The sequence below is a fragment of the Belonocnema kinseyi genome, chromosome 2, assembly GCF_010883055.1.
Source record: "Belonocnema kinseyi isolate 2016_QV_RU_SX_M_011 chromosome 2, B_treatae_v1, whole genome shotgun sequence".
Lineage (NCBI taxonomy): Eukaryota > Metazoa > Arthropoda > Insecta > Hymenoptera > Cynipidae > Belonocnema > Belonocnema kinseyi.
In genome coordinates this window covers 172,735,992-172,751,319 of record NC_046658.1, presented here as the reverse complement: position 1 = coordinate 172,751,319, position 15,328 = coordinate 172,735,992, and positions in this window count along the sequence as shown.

Genomic DNA, 15,328 nt, shown 5'->3' with positions numbered 1-15,328 from the left:
GAAGCCGAATAACCCTTAATGTCGAGTATTTGTTAATACAATTTGTTTATAACAATTAACTATGCAAGTTAAGAATTTTTTTATATTTCTTATACCCTTGTGAACTAAATTCAAGGGACGAGAAGTGTAATAAAAATTTTGTCTAGAAGATAAAAAATGAAATTAGGAAAATCGACATTTTTTTCGATGTTTGCATTAAAATAAAAATTAAATAAACAAAAAAATAAAAAATCTACTCTCACCATTTTCTGAAAAATTTAGTTCTGAATTTTTCAAAAAAAAATTCTAAAATCGGTGCATAATTGCGTTCTAAATGTCATTTTGAACCTCGTTTTCCGATTTCACCCCACTGTGCGTCGTGGTGGCGCTGTGTTGCCACTAAGAAGACAGCTGCTTGCTCAAATTTTTTTCAGTGTAGGACCGTCTACGGAAGATCGTCATAAAAATCCAATTTCCTTATTTTCAGATGACAAACTTAGAATTAAACACAATAAATAAATGCACTACATCAATGCGGACTATAATATATCTCATAAGGTGCTAATGAATTATCGTATAATCGACAGAAACCGAGAAAATGATAAAAATCTAAAAAAAGAAACAAACGTTTTTCCCAAAAATCGAACACAAAATGACCGTACATCGTTCCTGAATTTCTTCAGAATTTGTATTTAATGCGATTAAGGCTTGACCCCTAAAGGGTTAAAGGACAAGGAAGTCGAGGACCCTTCAGCAGTACGGAGCCGTCCTTGCTGAAATTCTTTAGCCTCTTGTCGTTCAGATTCTGGTATTAATCCTTGTACAATTACTTTCTTGCTTCCGGGAATCGTTAAATATATGCGATCGATGCCAATTAACGAAAAAGGAGTTTTTCCATCATAGCATATGGCGAAATGTTGAAGGGGCACATACTTCACCCCATCCATTATTACCTCAGCTGTTATCGGTAAGCTGTCAGGTGGATGTACCTCATAGTTCGATTTACCCGAAAAACTAACTTCTTTGGTAGGCCTATATAAAAAAAATTCATACATGTTAAACATAGTCTTTGATATTCCTGCCCACCAATGAGGTAAATTTTGATCCAATTTGAGAGTAGATCTAATCATCTCAACATCCTGCTGCTTCACAAGGTACATTGCTACCGTGAGGAAAGGGCCTGTGTTAGCTGGACCTAAGTTTGTTAAACACAAATTTGAAATTCATTAAGTGCTTGTGCATTAGAGACTTAAGGATTAAACAATTTTTAACAATAAGATATTTCTTGAATCTTGTAGCTCGAGTTCAGATCGTGATAAGACATACGATAATTGTAGCCAAAATTCTGATTTTAGAGAAAACAGTTCCTTTGTCTTTTTATTTAATTTAAGCTAACAAAACAGAAAAAATATTCACGGGTTCCGGAGATATGAGTAAAAATTTCTAAACGTATAGGTGGCAGTCTCTAATCGGGATAGATCTGGCGGTTCAGATACACTCGGAAATTTTCATAAAGGATGCACTTTTTTATTTTTATTAGAAAAAGAAGTAGTTTAATTTTTCTTTAATCTCATTTAGAAATAGTCCGGTTTGACCCGACCAGAAGAAGATTTCTGGCCAGAATCTGACCGGGTCAAACCGGGATACTATTTTGTTAATTGCCGGGCCGGGTTCTGACCGAGTTCCCACCGACCCGGGGGGGGCCAAAAATGGTACCAATTTTTTGTGCGTTAGGTGTTTTTTTTTAACTATTATGAAAGAAAAATTAAACTAAGTTTAATTATATGGTTTCCCACTTTTGGTTCTGCAGTTCCCAGACTTGCCGTGACAGCGAAATCATTGACCAACTTCTTTTTAATTTTCAAACATAGTTTCCCAGTGAAATTATGCTTATTTTTTTGTGATACGATTTTTGCTTATTTCTTATGTATTTATATATTATCATGAATACGCAAAAAATGTAATAAGAAGAGAAATAACTTTTTCCGAACGAGGTTTTGAATTACGTTATCATGCTTGCACGTAATAACGATCCGGCGACTTCCGGTGTCTTTAATGCTAAAAACGGAGTAAAATATCGGTTGACGCTAGGTTATCCGTTAAGACATTTGTTAAATTTCGCAAAATTGTATCCAATTTTCTGGAGCAAGCGGATATTTTTGAAAGTAAGTGAATTATTTTGTTAATAAGTAAGCATTGTTAATATTCTTCAAACTTAATGTTAAATCAATTTTCTAAACCGGTTCCATAGGTTAGGATGTCACGTGAAACTCCTGAAATTTATTTGACCTCATGTAAAAAACCTGTGCAAACTACGTTACGCTGAAGATAAATTTTTTATGCAATTTCTTACAGAAACTTAAGAATCATAACCTATATTTTAGTACTTGCATTGAATCAATCTTTGTAGTTAGTATATTTATTATTATGAATGCAGTTCTTAAATTAAAATTCTAACATCTTTTTACAGGTGGAAATAAGTGCTGACAAAGATTCTTATCTCTAACAGTTGATAGAATATGTTCGCTGTGGTAAAAAGGCTCAAGTAAAATGCGATCGAGGAGCCCAGTCAAAAACCGGTCCGATTCCGACCGGGTTACCCTATTTGTATCCGGGATTCGATCGGGTAACCCGGCCGGGAGCCGACTGGGTACACCCGACCGGGATCCGACCAGCGCAGCGTGACGAAACCAACCAGAATGAAACCAGGCAGCCTGGCCAGATTCCGGATACAAGCAGGGCAACCCTGCCGGAATCCGGTCCGATCCCGGTCATAATTTCTACACGGGAAGGGAAGGTCGAAAAATATGTCGAAAAATTTTGTTGTGTCAATAAGAAAGTTTCTGCTTAGGTAAAATGTGTTGTTATTTTGGAAAAATAGTACAACATTTCGCGTATTTTTTAAAGGGAGACTTGCAAAAGGGATTCGAATTGTGACAGATCACTGTTCTGTGACCAGTATCGGACTACAAAGTTGAAATACGGCAATAAATGGCCTACTAAAAAATTGAAATTCGGAAACTAATTCTGTATCTGTATACACTATTTTAGTAATAATTAATTTTTAACCACCAAAAAATTACTTTTAGCAATACTCATAAATTTTAACTTAGCAGCCTAATTTTTCAACCGCAGATATAATGGTTTAATTTTATATTCAACAAGAAAGATTAATTTTTAAGGGAGAATATTAATTTTCCACTGGCAAAATAAAATTTTAAAGAGATGAAATTAATTTTCAAACACGTAAATAAATTTTTACAAACCAGATATATTTTATAACAAGAAGATAAGCTTTCTACGCAACGGTCAATTTATCTGGACAAAAACAAAAAAACTAGAACAATCAAATTTCCAGTTATAAAAAATGGAATTTAAGCAAACACTAAATTGGCAAAAATAGTTGAATTTTTAACCAAAGATATCAAGTATCAGCCAAAGAAATGAGTTTTTAAAGAAGGATATTAATTTTCTACTAAACGAGACACATTCTCAAACAAAATATATAAAAAATTTAAATGTGAATAATTTTCAAACTGAAAAAATCTACTAAAAATGGAATGCTTACATTTCCAATTAGAAAATTATTTTTTATCCAAATTATAAAAATTCCAACTAAATTTTTCAGCTTAAATCAAAGAAAGGTCAATTTTCAACAATAACCAAAATTAAATACTTAATTTTTCCGTGAATATAACCAGTATTCAAGTAAAACTGTCTCCGTTAGTTGAAATTTTTAATCCGAAATCAAATAATTAAATTTTCTTTTAGAGTTATAAATTTTCTAAAGGAACAAAAATGCGAATACAATGAAACTCTTCTGTAGCGCCGATTTGGAGGTTGGCAATGGGTAGGAAATAACTCATTATAGTCCGCTCCGCTTTTGTTTGTCCACGCATAAATGCTCGCCTGAGTGACAAATGCAGATCCCGCGCAACCCATGCAGCTCTTTTTTCACCTATCTGTGGCGAGGCGTCAATTCTCGAAGGGACTATAAAAGAGTGGGCAATTTACAGGTTTCACGGTATTTATTAAAATAGTTGAATATTTAAAAAAAGAAATAATTTTTTTAATTTAGCATTAATATTAATTTTTTTCAAGAAATAAAAAACACTAAAAAATTATATAAACTAAAAAAAAGTAGTTAAATATTTAACTGAAAAAGGTACATTTTTTAGTAAAACTGTAATACCTACCTACCTTTCGTTTGCCGAAAAATGTACTTTTTTATTTTTATTGTTCTTCACGAATTAAACAAAAACTGCGCATCCAATGAAAATAACTATTTAATATTTGTAGCTCTTTTTTGGATAAACAAGTTTCGCTCATTCTTTCGTTTGTTTTTTGGATTATGAAAATGCTCTGACTCTAATTTCTTTTTGTAGAAAAAAGTCATCGTGATAAATTGTTTGAGTTTCCGAGTACTGTAAATAACTGTAAATTAAAATTTTCTAATCTTGAAAAAATGTGGCTTCAAAAATATTGAAAATGTGTTAATTTTTTTACTTATTTAAAATAGCTCGTTTACGAACTTGTTCTTTCTTCTTACACCTTAAAAAAGTGTGTCCAAGCAGTATCCAACCTGATCAATTTATCAAAAGCTACCGTGCCTAAAGAATACAGACTACAGAATACCGACATACAGATAAAGACCTTCCTAAAAATCGTTTTTTCTAACTTAGGGGGTCTCAAAACGCAGAGATTTGACATTTTATGAAATTTTACATAAAACTAATACTTTATTATCAGGAGAACAATATAAAAAGTTTTTAAGGAAATATTCGAATTTAAAGCCAAACAAGCGAATCTTATAATGAAATAATGAATCTTAAACCAAAAAATCAATTTTCAGGAAATCATTTCACTTTAATATAAGAAAAAATAAGTGAGCTAGTGGAATCTTCAGTGGAAAATATTGTTTTCCAAATGAAAAAACTACTTTTAAAGAAAATGAAAAAATTTGGAAAATATACTTAAATAGCTAAATTTTTTCATTTGCTTTAAAAGTAGTTTTTTCAGTTGGAAATCAATATTTTCCACTGAAGATTCCACTAGTGGATTCCACTAGTGGATTCCACAGTGAAAAATATTGATTTCCAACTGAAAAAACTACTTTTAAAGAAAATGAAAAAAATTGGAAAAAATACTTAAATAGCTAAATTTTCATTGAAGGTAACCACATTAAGTTTCAAAAACTGAAAAATTTTTTAAAAATAAAATCGTTTAATTTCAAACTGAAAAAAAATATATTTTCAATAACAGCCAAATTAATTAAAACCGAGAATATTAATTTTATAAACAAAAAACTACTAATTTTTGAATGAAGAAATTAAATTTTTTGAAACTAAATACTTCAAGCCTAGGATCGGATATTTATTCTTTGCATTTGGAATGCTTGAAAAAAAGCTTTATCAAAAAGATCTCTATTAGATGGCAGTATTTTTTTCTCGTAACTTTCGTCGTTTTTCCACACATTTTTTTTATTTTTTTTCAACGTTATTTTTCACGAATAAAACAAAAAGTACGCTTCCTATCAAGAAGTGATTCCTAACGAAGTTGTATATTTTTTGGGGATAAACATTTTTGTTAATTTATTTTTTTCGTATCCTAAAAATTTTGCCACATATTGGAATTTTTTATTTTCCATTATTTTTTGTGTAATCAAAATTTAAATTTTCGATTTTCGAAGAAAATCCAAAAATTCATTATGATAATCTTGAAGGGCTTTCAGAAAGAAATGTTTTTCTTTTTTTGGCTTTTTTCATATCGTGCGTTTTTCGGCTTTAAATTTTGATTTTCGGTTGAATAACTAAATTTTGAAAACGCTATAACTCTAGGAATTTTCTTTTAATCGAAAAAAGTCATTAAAATAAATTGTTTGTTCTTTTTAATACTATAAATAACTGTACATAGAATGTTCAAATTCAGAAAAAAGTGGTCTTAAACAAATTTTCAAAATGCGCTCACTTTTTGAATTTTTCTCAAAAATGGCTGGTTTACGAACTCGTCCTTTCTTTTAGGACCTGAACAAAGTGTGCCAAAGAAGAATTTGATTCGTTAATTTTTTCGAGAGTTATCGTGTTTACGGACGAACAACCGGACGGCAGGCCGGGCGGACAGACAGACAGACGCCATCGTGAAAACCTGATTTTCAGATTCAGGGGGTCTCGAAACGTAAAGATATGTTGAAAAAGTGTGATGTCAAAATTCCGACAATTCTAATACTTTCTCAATCATAAATTATGAGAATGTAAAAAATTAATTTTGAAAACGTTGAGTTCAATTTTCAGAAAACTAGAACAACTTTCACTTAAAGATGAGATATTCCAGATTGATGAAAAACCTGCGATATTTTTGACGACAGACGGAGCTGGGCACATTTTTATTCATATTTTTGGAAGCCGTAAATATTTCTGAGATTTTGATGGCTTGGATTAAAGATAACGTCTTAAACACAGCTTATTGTAAATTTAGGATTTTTTCACCCTTTTTCTAAACCATAGCACGAGGTAAATTAAAAAATACAAAATATTATATTATAAAATATTATATTACCTTTGCCACCTTTACCGCCTTTACCGCCTTTACCGCCTTTTCCTTTAGGAGGCATGCATTTTGATTCCTGAAGGAATGCAGTAAATGCGAGAAGAAGACAAACAGGACCAATATTCATTTTTGCGGACACAAAAAGCGAAGAAGCACACTCAATTAAAAATTAGATCGGAAAGAGTGACTTGCTAAATGCCAGCTACGGATATCAGCTTTTAGAACGTATAAGCCACACGTTTTGTTTTTTCTAGAAAATAACCAGGGTGGAAGAAGGAGGATTGTTGATCTCACATCTCGAACTTTTCCGTATTTGCTTAAGCTAAGAACCTGAGAGACTTCAGAATAATTAAACATTTCAATATATGAAAAACAGGAAACAAATACATTTTTCCAACCACTTGCTCTCGCGTTTATAAAAATGCAAACACAGACAGAAAAATCAACATGGTTTTGAAACGCCGGATGCTTGTAAGCTGATCATTGATCGATCGAAAAATTTCAGGAAAATTGAAAATCACTGCAAAAAGATAAACTGGTGGCAGTTTCACTGAAAATTGTGCTATTGGTTTTCTTAAACTGCACTTCAAAACATTTTTATCATTTTGTTACTAAAACATTCTATCTGTAGGAATACATTTATTAAGGAATTGAAATCTGAAAATTTTTTTTAGCTACTTGGAGTCTTTTGAGGGCCCCAAAATGATCGAGTTTATCCGCAATCTGACGGAGTATTTTGAACTCCTTTAAAAGTTCTTTAGAATCTTTTTAAATAATCCAAATCATCATAGGTCCTATAAAATAGTTCTATATATTGAAAATTACTAAAAATTTCTTTAAAACTACATAAAAATGCTTTTAAATCCATGAGACTCATGAAAATATTTATTTTTAAAAATATTTTCAAATAATTTAAAAAAAAATTTGAAGCCTATTGAAAATCGTGGAATTGTTATAAATATCCTTTAAAATTTGTGTAATAGTTTAAATGTTTCAAAACAAATGAATTGCAAAAATTTTGAAGAATTTTTCCATCTAAGTTATACCTCAAAATCTTTATAATATTCTGAAATCCCTTGTTTTTATTTAAAGCTGATAATAGTTCCTTTGAATCTTTCGAATCCCTTAAATTGACATCGTAAATAAGTCGTTTGATCTGACGATGTCTTTACGATATCGCAAAGACACCGAAAGGTCACAGACATAGGATGTCGTAAAGATGTCGTAACTATGTTGTAACGATATCGTAAAGATGTCGTAATGATTTCGTAAAGACGTCGCCAAACTTTGTGCCCACTGGGTTTCTAAAAAAACATTTGGATTATTCGACAGTTTCCTAAAATCTCAGAAATCATATATTAAATGATTCCAAATCTTCCAAAATTCAAGCAAATTTTTTTAAACAGCATGAAATTGTTGAAATCTTGTAAAATCTTTAGAAATATTTCAAAATCTATTAAAAATTCAGAAATCTTAGAAAAATTCTTCAGCATTTTGGCATTCTTTGATTACAAACTTATAAATTTCAGTGATTCATAAATTTGGTTATTAAAATTTTTTAAACTATGGAAATCACATAAAAATCATATGGCATTTTAGGCAACCCCTTGGAATAACTAAAAACACGCTAGAAACTTTTAAATAACGTAAAATGCTTTTAAAACATGATTCTAAAGTAGAGAAAATTTAAATTGCAACTGTATACAATTCTTGACATTGTTAAAACAATAAGAAATCAGTTTTTCAAATTGGAAATTCGTGTATCTGATCTTGATCGATGTAAGCTATTTACAGTTATTCTTCTGAATGTGAAAAACTGTACCGATGATTAAAAACAAAGTACAGTTTTTTATGATTGACTTTAAATATATTTATTAATCTTAATTAATAAATATTTAATCGAATTGTATTTAAACTTTAAAATTATTCATGACAAACATTTTCATGTTTGTCATTTAAAAATCTACATAATGGGTGAAATATACGTATATACGTACAAATACGTGTCGTTTAAATAATTATAAAATTATTTAAACAAATAATTCTATTGTTATCGTTGATTAAATAACACAAAAGGTTCAGAAAAACACATAGACGAACGTAAAATTTTCCCCTTTTTTGGATTCTGGCATAAAAAATAGGGGATCTTATTTTGAAAAAAAAGCTGACCTGAAAATGACATAGAAAATAAGGTTGAAGGTTAAATCGAAGGTCCCCGTTGAATTTTTCGTTAAAAGTGACGTAGGTTATAACCCTATTTTCTTAACAAACCACAGATATTTCTATAGGTTTCCATACTTTGTCGTCACTCTGTATAATTAAACAAACTTGCCTAGTGATTTTCGCTAACAATTTTCGATTGTCACAATTGTAAATTTCAAACTGAGCCAAGAAGAAAAAATCAACAACATTAGGCTGGAAAGTCTAGTATTATATTTTTCATTCAGAATGCCTTTCGTCTGCTCGACATTTCTAGTATTTGGTTGAAAATTATATTACTTTGATGTTGAAAATCCTTTTTTTAATTCATCATTTTAGCTTAAAAATAACCTTTTTGGCCTAAAATTGAAATTTTTTTCGAAAAATCGATTTATTGAAAACTTATCTTTTCTTGTTTAAAGATTTGGTCGAAAATTAACATATTCAGTTGGCAATTAAATTTTTTCTTAAAACTTTATAATTGCGGTTTAAACTTGACTTCTTGGTTAAAAATTAAACTATGTTTATAATAATTCAAGTTTTCGGTAAGAACATGCTGAATTTTGTAAATTCTCGGAAAACTTTTTGAGTGTTGAAAAGCTCTATAGATATTTAATATCCGAACAAACACCATCTATACCCCTCGAAAAAGTTTAAAATACCATAAAAATTTTTAAATTTGTTTAAGTCCGTGAAAATCCCTATAAAGTTTATAAAATATATAATGAAATAATTCAAGAATTTTTATTTTGATGCATACACAATCTTAAAATGAGATAGGTGATCAATTAAGGTATTTGTCGTATCAAAAGTCAGATATCTTAAAAAAGTTTGTTTGCTTTTAGGAATAAAAATATTACAAATGATATCGCTTCAAATAATATACATTATTTTTCCTACACAATGTTAAAATTCACACAAAAACATTAATTTTAACTATATATCTTACAATAGAATTTTTTCTAACCATCGTTTCTTCCCAATTTTTGGAAAATGATTGCATTTTAATAAATAAAGGCTTATTTTTTCCGGGCAAACATTCTTTACAACTTTGCTGATTCCTAGTTAAAAAATGACTGAATACTCTGAAAATATATGTATTTGTTAAAAAATATTTGTCTACAAAAATTGTTCTTAGGATTTTAGCCATAGAAAACTTGACTTTAAAAACTCGTGGACGTGAGAATCTTCTTGAATTCCTTAAACTCACCAAAATATTTTATTTTAAAGTTTTTTAAATATTTGAAAATCTGCCAGCGCATAAAATTTCAAATCCTACGAAATATTTTTTCAAATTTATTTAACTTGTCTCGTGTCAAGGCTTATCGAGAACTCTTTTTTCAGTTAATTTAATTTCAATTTATTGAAAGAAATTTTTATTTTTATGAAATTATGAGGCATAGTAGCGAATTATTTGCGAAATAAAATTAACAAATTCATAATTTTTATGTACAATATATGGCTAAACATTTTTTTCAAATAAAAACAAATATTTTTAAATGTTTATTTTAATTTGAAAAATAATAATTTCTAAATCTATATATTTGTCAATTTTTCCAAAGATAGAGAGAAAAGTACCGTTCTTGAGGATTAATTTTAAAATTATTTATTAAAATATGAAACATTTCATATGAACTATGAAAATATATTGAAACCATTAGAAATTTTACAAGTCTTTTGAACATTCCTTAAAGTTCTTAAAAACATCTTAGAATCTTTTGAAATATTTCAGAATTCCTTAAAATATCTTCAAATCTTTCAAATCCTTTGAAAATTATAAAACAGTTGAATCCTCGTATAAATTAAAGTAATCGTTTTAAAAATCCCTAAAATGTTGAGATAAACTTAAATCTGTATAAAAACTTTGAAACATTTGAAAATATTTTCATATCTTTAACATCCTACTCAATAATTCTTTTTTTTTTAATGAATTATTTGCTAACCATTAAGATAGTATAAGATTCCCACGAATTATAGAAAATATGATGTTTCTTTAAATTTTTTGAAATACTCAAAGTCCTGTGAAATCCTTGAAAATCCTGCCAATGTAATAGGAAAACCTTATTTAGGGCCTGTAGAATCGCTTTAAACAATGGAAATCCTCGAAAACCTTGTAAAGTTTCTACGAAATTTCTTGAAAATCATTTGCATTATTTGGAATTTTTTAATGATTTCCGATATTCCTGTACACTTTTTAAAGAAAAGTTTCTTCTAAAATGCCGTGAAATGTTCTGAACTAAATGAAAATCTCTTCAAATATTTGAAATCCCGGGAAAGGTTATAATTATTTTTAAATTTTTCGACTGGATATGTAGAAATTCTACAGATGTGGAAATTTGAGTTACAATTTTTTTTACATCTATTGTATTCCCATTATAATCCCCTGGAGTTTTAGAAAGCCCCTTGACAAAATTAAAAATACCATACAACCTTTTAAATTCTATGATGTCCATATAAAACCTTATATAGTTTATGATATTAAAAAATCCACTAATTTCATGATTGCTAGCCCTCAGCCGCTACCTTGCTGGAAATATACTGTTTAAAAAACCGGTATTTAAAATTGTCGGTACCGGTAATTTTTTCCACTGGTACCGACCATTTTTGTTACTGGTAATTGTCACTAACTTCGGGGATTGGAATATCTTACAGATAAAATGTTTTTGCAAAAGAAATATATGTATATAATAACAATAAACCCAATAATATTACAACTTAGAAGAAAGTGTAGCAGAAATTCTATCTGTGTTGAAAAAGAATTAAATTTTTACGAAATTCTCCAACCTTCAAGAAAATTGATGAATTTTCAATTGAAAAAGAAAAATTTTCAAACAAAAATTAAATAGATACATTTTGAGTTAATTTTTAACTGAGAAGAATTATTTGCAACCTAGGTGGTTTATTTGCTATTTCAGTTTAAAAAATATCGCAACAAAACAAAACAAAAATTCAACTAAAGATTTAAGATTCCAAAATAGAAGAATATCTAACCAAAGAAGATGACTTATCATCAAAATAGTGGGATTTTCTTACTGGATATTATTGAGTTTGAAATAACTGAAAAAGAAGAAAAATAGAAAAATTTATTATAATTTTGTTTGTCTCAAATCTGACAAAATCCTTGATATTCTTGCAAAATCTCTTAAAATCTTCTGGAATATCCTAAAACCTTATAGATCCCATAAAATAATTCAATATCTTGCGGAATTTTAGAAACTTCCTTAAAGCCACATAAAATGTTTTTAAATCATTAGAAATAATAATGAACTTTGGAAAATCTTTCACTTATTTTTAATATTCTAATATAATTATATAAATCGCAAAGTTTTTTAAATCTTTTGAAATTCATTAAATTTAGGCGAAGACCTTGAAAATTAATTTAAATTCTCAAAAATAACTCGAAATCTTTCGAAAGTTCTGAGATCCCTTTCCTTCATTAAGAGAAGTTCAAAATTCTTTCAAATCCTGTGTAATTGATTTTTTGACGTTGACTAGGATTTTCTATAATGAACTGAAATGTTTCCAATCGTTTAAAAGCTTATGAAATACTTCAAAATTTTTCAAAGTTCTCGAAAAATTCCTCGAAGTACTTGAAAATACCTTGAAATATTAAATATCCTTTGGAATTTCTTAAAATTGTTGACACTAAACATGAAAAGTAAAAAGTGGTAAATTAATAGAAAAATTATAGAAAATCGATTATGTTAAATTTTTAACTATATTGAAACAATTAGAGGTTATTTTTCGTACCTATGCGCAGAGAACGTCATTTCCACCGAGGTACCGTATTCGAAAGTTATTTTTTCTTTAAAGATTTAATTTGACCTTTATTCAATTTGATTTAATTTTTATTTCCTGACATAATTATTAAAACTAACTTTATTACTTCCTAGCATGAAATAAATGAAATGAACTGCTCTTAATTAAATTGGAATTAAAATTATAATTTTTGTCTTAAATGGAAGGAAAAGAGTTTAAATATTTCTAATGGCTTTTGAAACGAGATTTACGCGAACAGCTATGGAGGTTCAAGTTTCTATCTTTTTACAAAATGTATCAAGTTGGGATAAAATTTGTTCTTTAACGAAAAAAAGATATTTTTAGAAAATAACTTAAATTCTGAAAATTAAATTTTTCCATGCACAACACACATGACAGAGAATTAACAAGAGTGACTATTAAAAATGCGTAATTATTGTATTTTACTAAGCTGATAATTATTATTTTAAGTTCCGCTTAATTATAACTGTAAAATTTAATTATGCTTTTTATACAAAACATACATGCGTAATAAATTGCTAATTATTTGTCAGGATTTACCTGCAAATTAATTAAGGCGATTAAAAAAGTATATGAAAATTTGCAATAAAACACTACAGTTTTAACAAAACTTGAGAATTTTTCATTCAGAAATATAAATATACGATCAAAAATGAAGAAGTTACTTTTTTAATTTCATTTGAATCGTCAATAATTATAAAATTAATGATTGCTGACCTTACCTAGCAAAGTTTGACTAAAATTGTGCCCAATAGACGTTATCTACCTTATCTTAAAGAAAGCAATGAGACAACGCTCTCAAGCATATATATAATCAATTGCATAACTAAATCATCCGATTGTGTACCTAAACATGGTAAACGTACCACGGATGATAAGGTAAAGATCTCAAGGTAATGAGCAGTGCGATACCACAGGAAGGCAGAGACACAAATGATACCGACAGTTTAACAACGCACGATAATTGAAGAAAAAACTTACAAGAAATTTATCAACCTAAAGATAATTAAATAATGACAGATAATCCATACACACTTGTATGTTTATAAAGAAGAGATTAGATAATCGATAACCAAGAGTGTCAGCAAAGAGAGACAAATTTAAATAAATAAACAAATCAAACAAAAAAAAACGAAAAGGGAAAGAAGAAGATTTGGAGGTTGCCTTGTCAACCCATCCTTTCACAACTACATTACAAAAATGCGAACAAAACCAAATAAAACAAAAAGGTAGAGGATTTGGCAATTGTCTTCCTTCTTCCGGTTGTTTAAAAAAGATTTATATAGAGTAATCAATAAAAAACTATTAACGTAGTTAATTAAACCTAAGATACAATTCATAGAAATTGAAAATATTCCTCCTGATAAAATTATCTCAAGAACCCCCTTGAGGTAGAAAATTTAATCTTTAAAAGAAAATACCGAATGATTTTAGTTAACCGGAATATGGTATTACGAACCGGAAACTAGTTCAATACCAAGGACATTGCAGAAACGCCGAGCATCTATGATAGGATTCATAGGATAATTTTTAGGATCCATTATTGGACTCTCAACCACGGAAGACGAAAAAGAATATACCAATATGATTAATCAACTATACGATAATCAGAACAATTTAAGCCAAATATTAAAGAAGCAGACGACGGCTGCGGGCCCGCTTTCTCACCCTGACCAGCCGCCGATACTGGACTTCGTCATCAAACGAACGCAGCTCTACATCGAAGGGTAACTTGGCCCTTGAAGACTATAATGTCACAAGAAAGACACCATGCAACAATTGCGTAGACTCTTTCTGCGATCTTTGTGAGAATATACTGTGAATAAACTTATAAAGATATATTTACAGATTTACTTAAAAATAGATACCAGGACTTTTTTGGTATAGACACTAGTGAAATGATCAATCATTTGACTCTAAAAACAATATGCTTAATATGCTTTTTTCAACTTAGGAAACAACAGAAGCGGACATTTGCTTTTCCAATGATCTGGAGGGAACCAAAAAATCATGAGACGGATTGCTATTTTTGTTTAAAGAAAGTTTTTGGGCACAACCGAAAGACAAAATCTTTGATTTGTTATGCAACTGTTGAATCTGTAACTGGTCCTACCATTCTTGAGGCTGAAGAGAGTAACAAAAGTAATACTACTAGCGACGAATATAAATGTGCAACGGAAACGTCGTATATCGAAGCCGATAACGTCGCTTAGGATATACAGATGAATGATGAAACATCAGAAGAATCAGAAGATGAGACTGATAAAAATTCCAATGGGTTCACGCAAGAAGAGCTTAATGACTTGTTCGGAGATGCTGGACTTTCAAACAAAATTTCTGAACTAATAGCGTCAAGATTAAAAGAGAAAAATTGCCTAGCTCCAGGAAGTCAAATAACTTTTTATCGCGAAAGAGATATCCAATTTAGAAAACATTTTACAGCCGTAAAAAATTTAGTTTACTATAGGAATATTAGAGGACTAACTAATGAGTATAATGTTTCTTATGAAGCTAAAGACTGGCGCAGATTTATAGATTCTTCAACACATAGTTCAAAAGCTGTCTTGCTACGTAATGGCAAACAGCTTGTTCCGTTACCTGTTGGTCATTCGGTTGTGTTAAATGAGGAGTACCAAAACCTTTGGTTTGTACTCGAGAAATTAGATAACGCTAAACACAAGTGGAAAATATGTGGAGATTGAAAAATAGTGACCATTTAATTAGGTGAGCAAAGTGGTTTCACTAAACATCCATGTTTTCTATGTGAATGGGATAGCTGAGCTCGTGCGAAAATTATGTGAGAAAGGATTGGCCCACTAGGAAA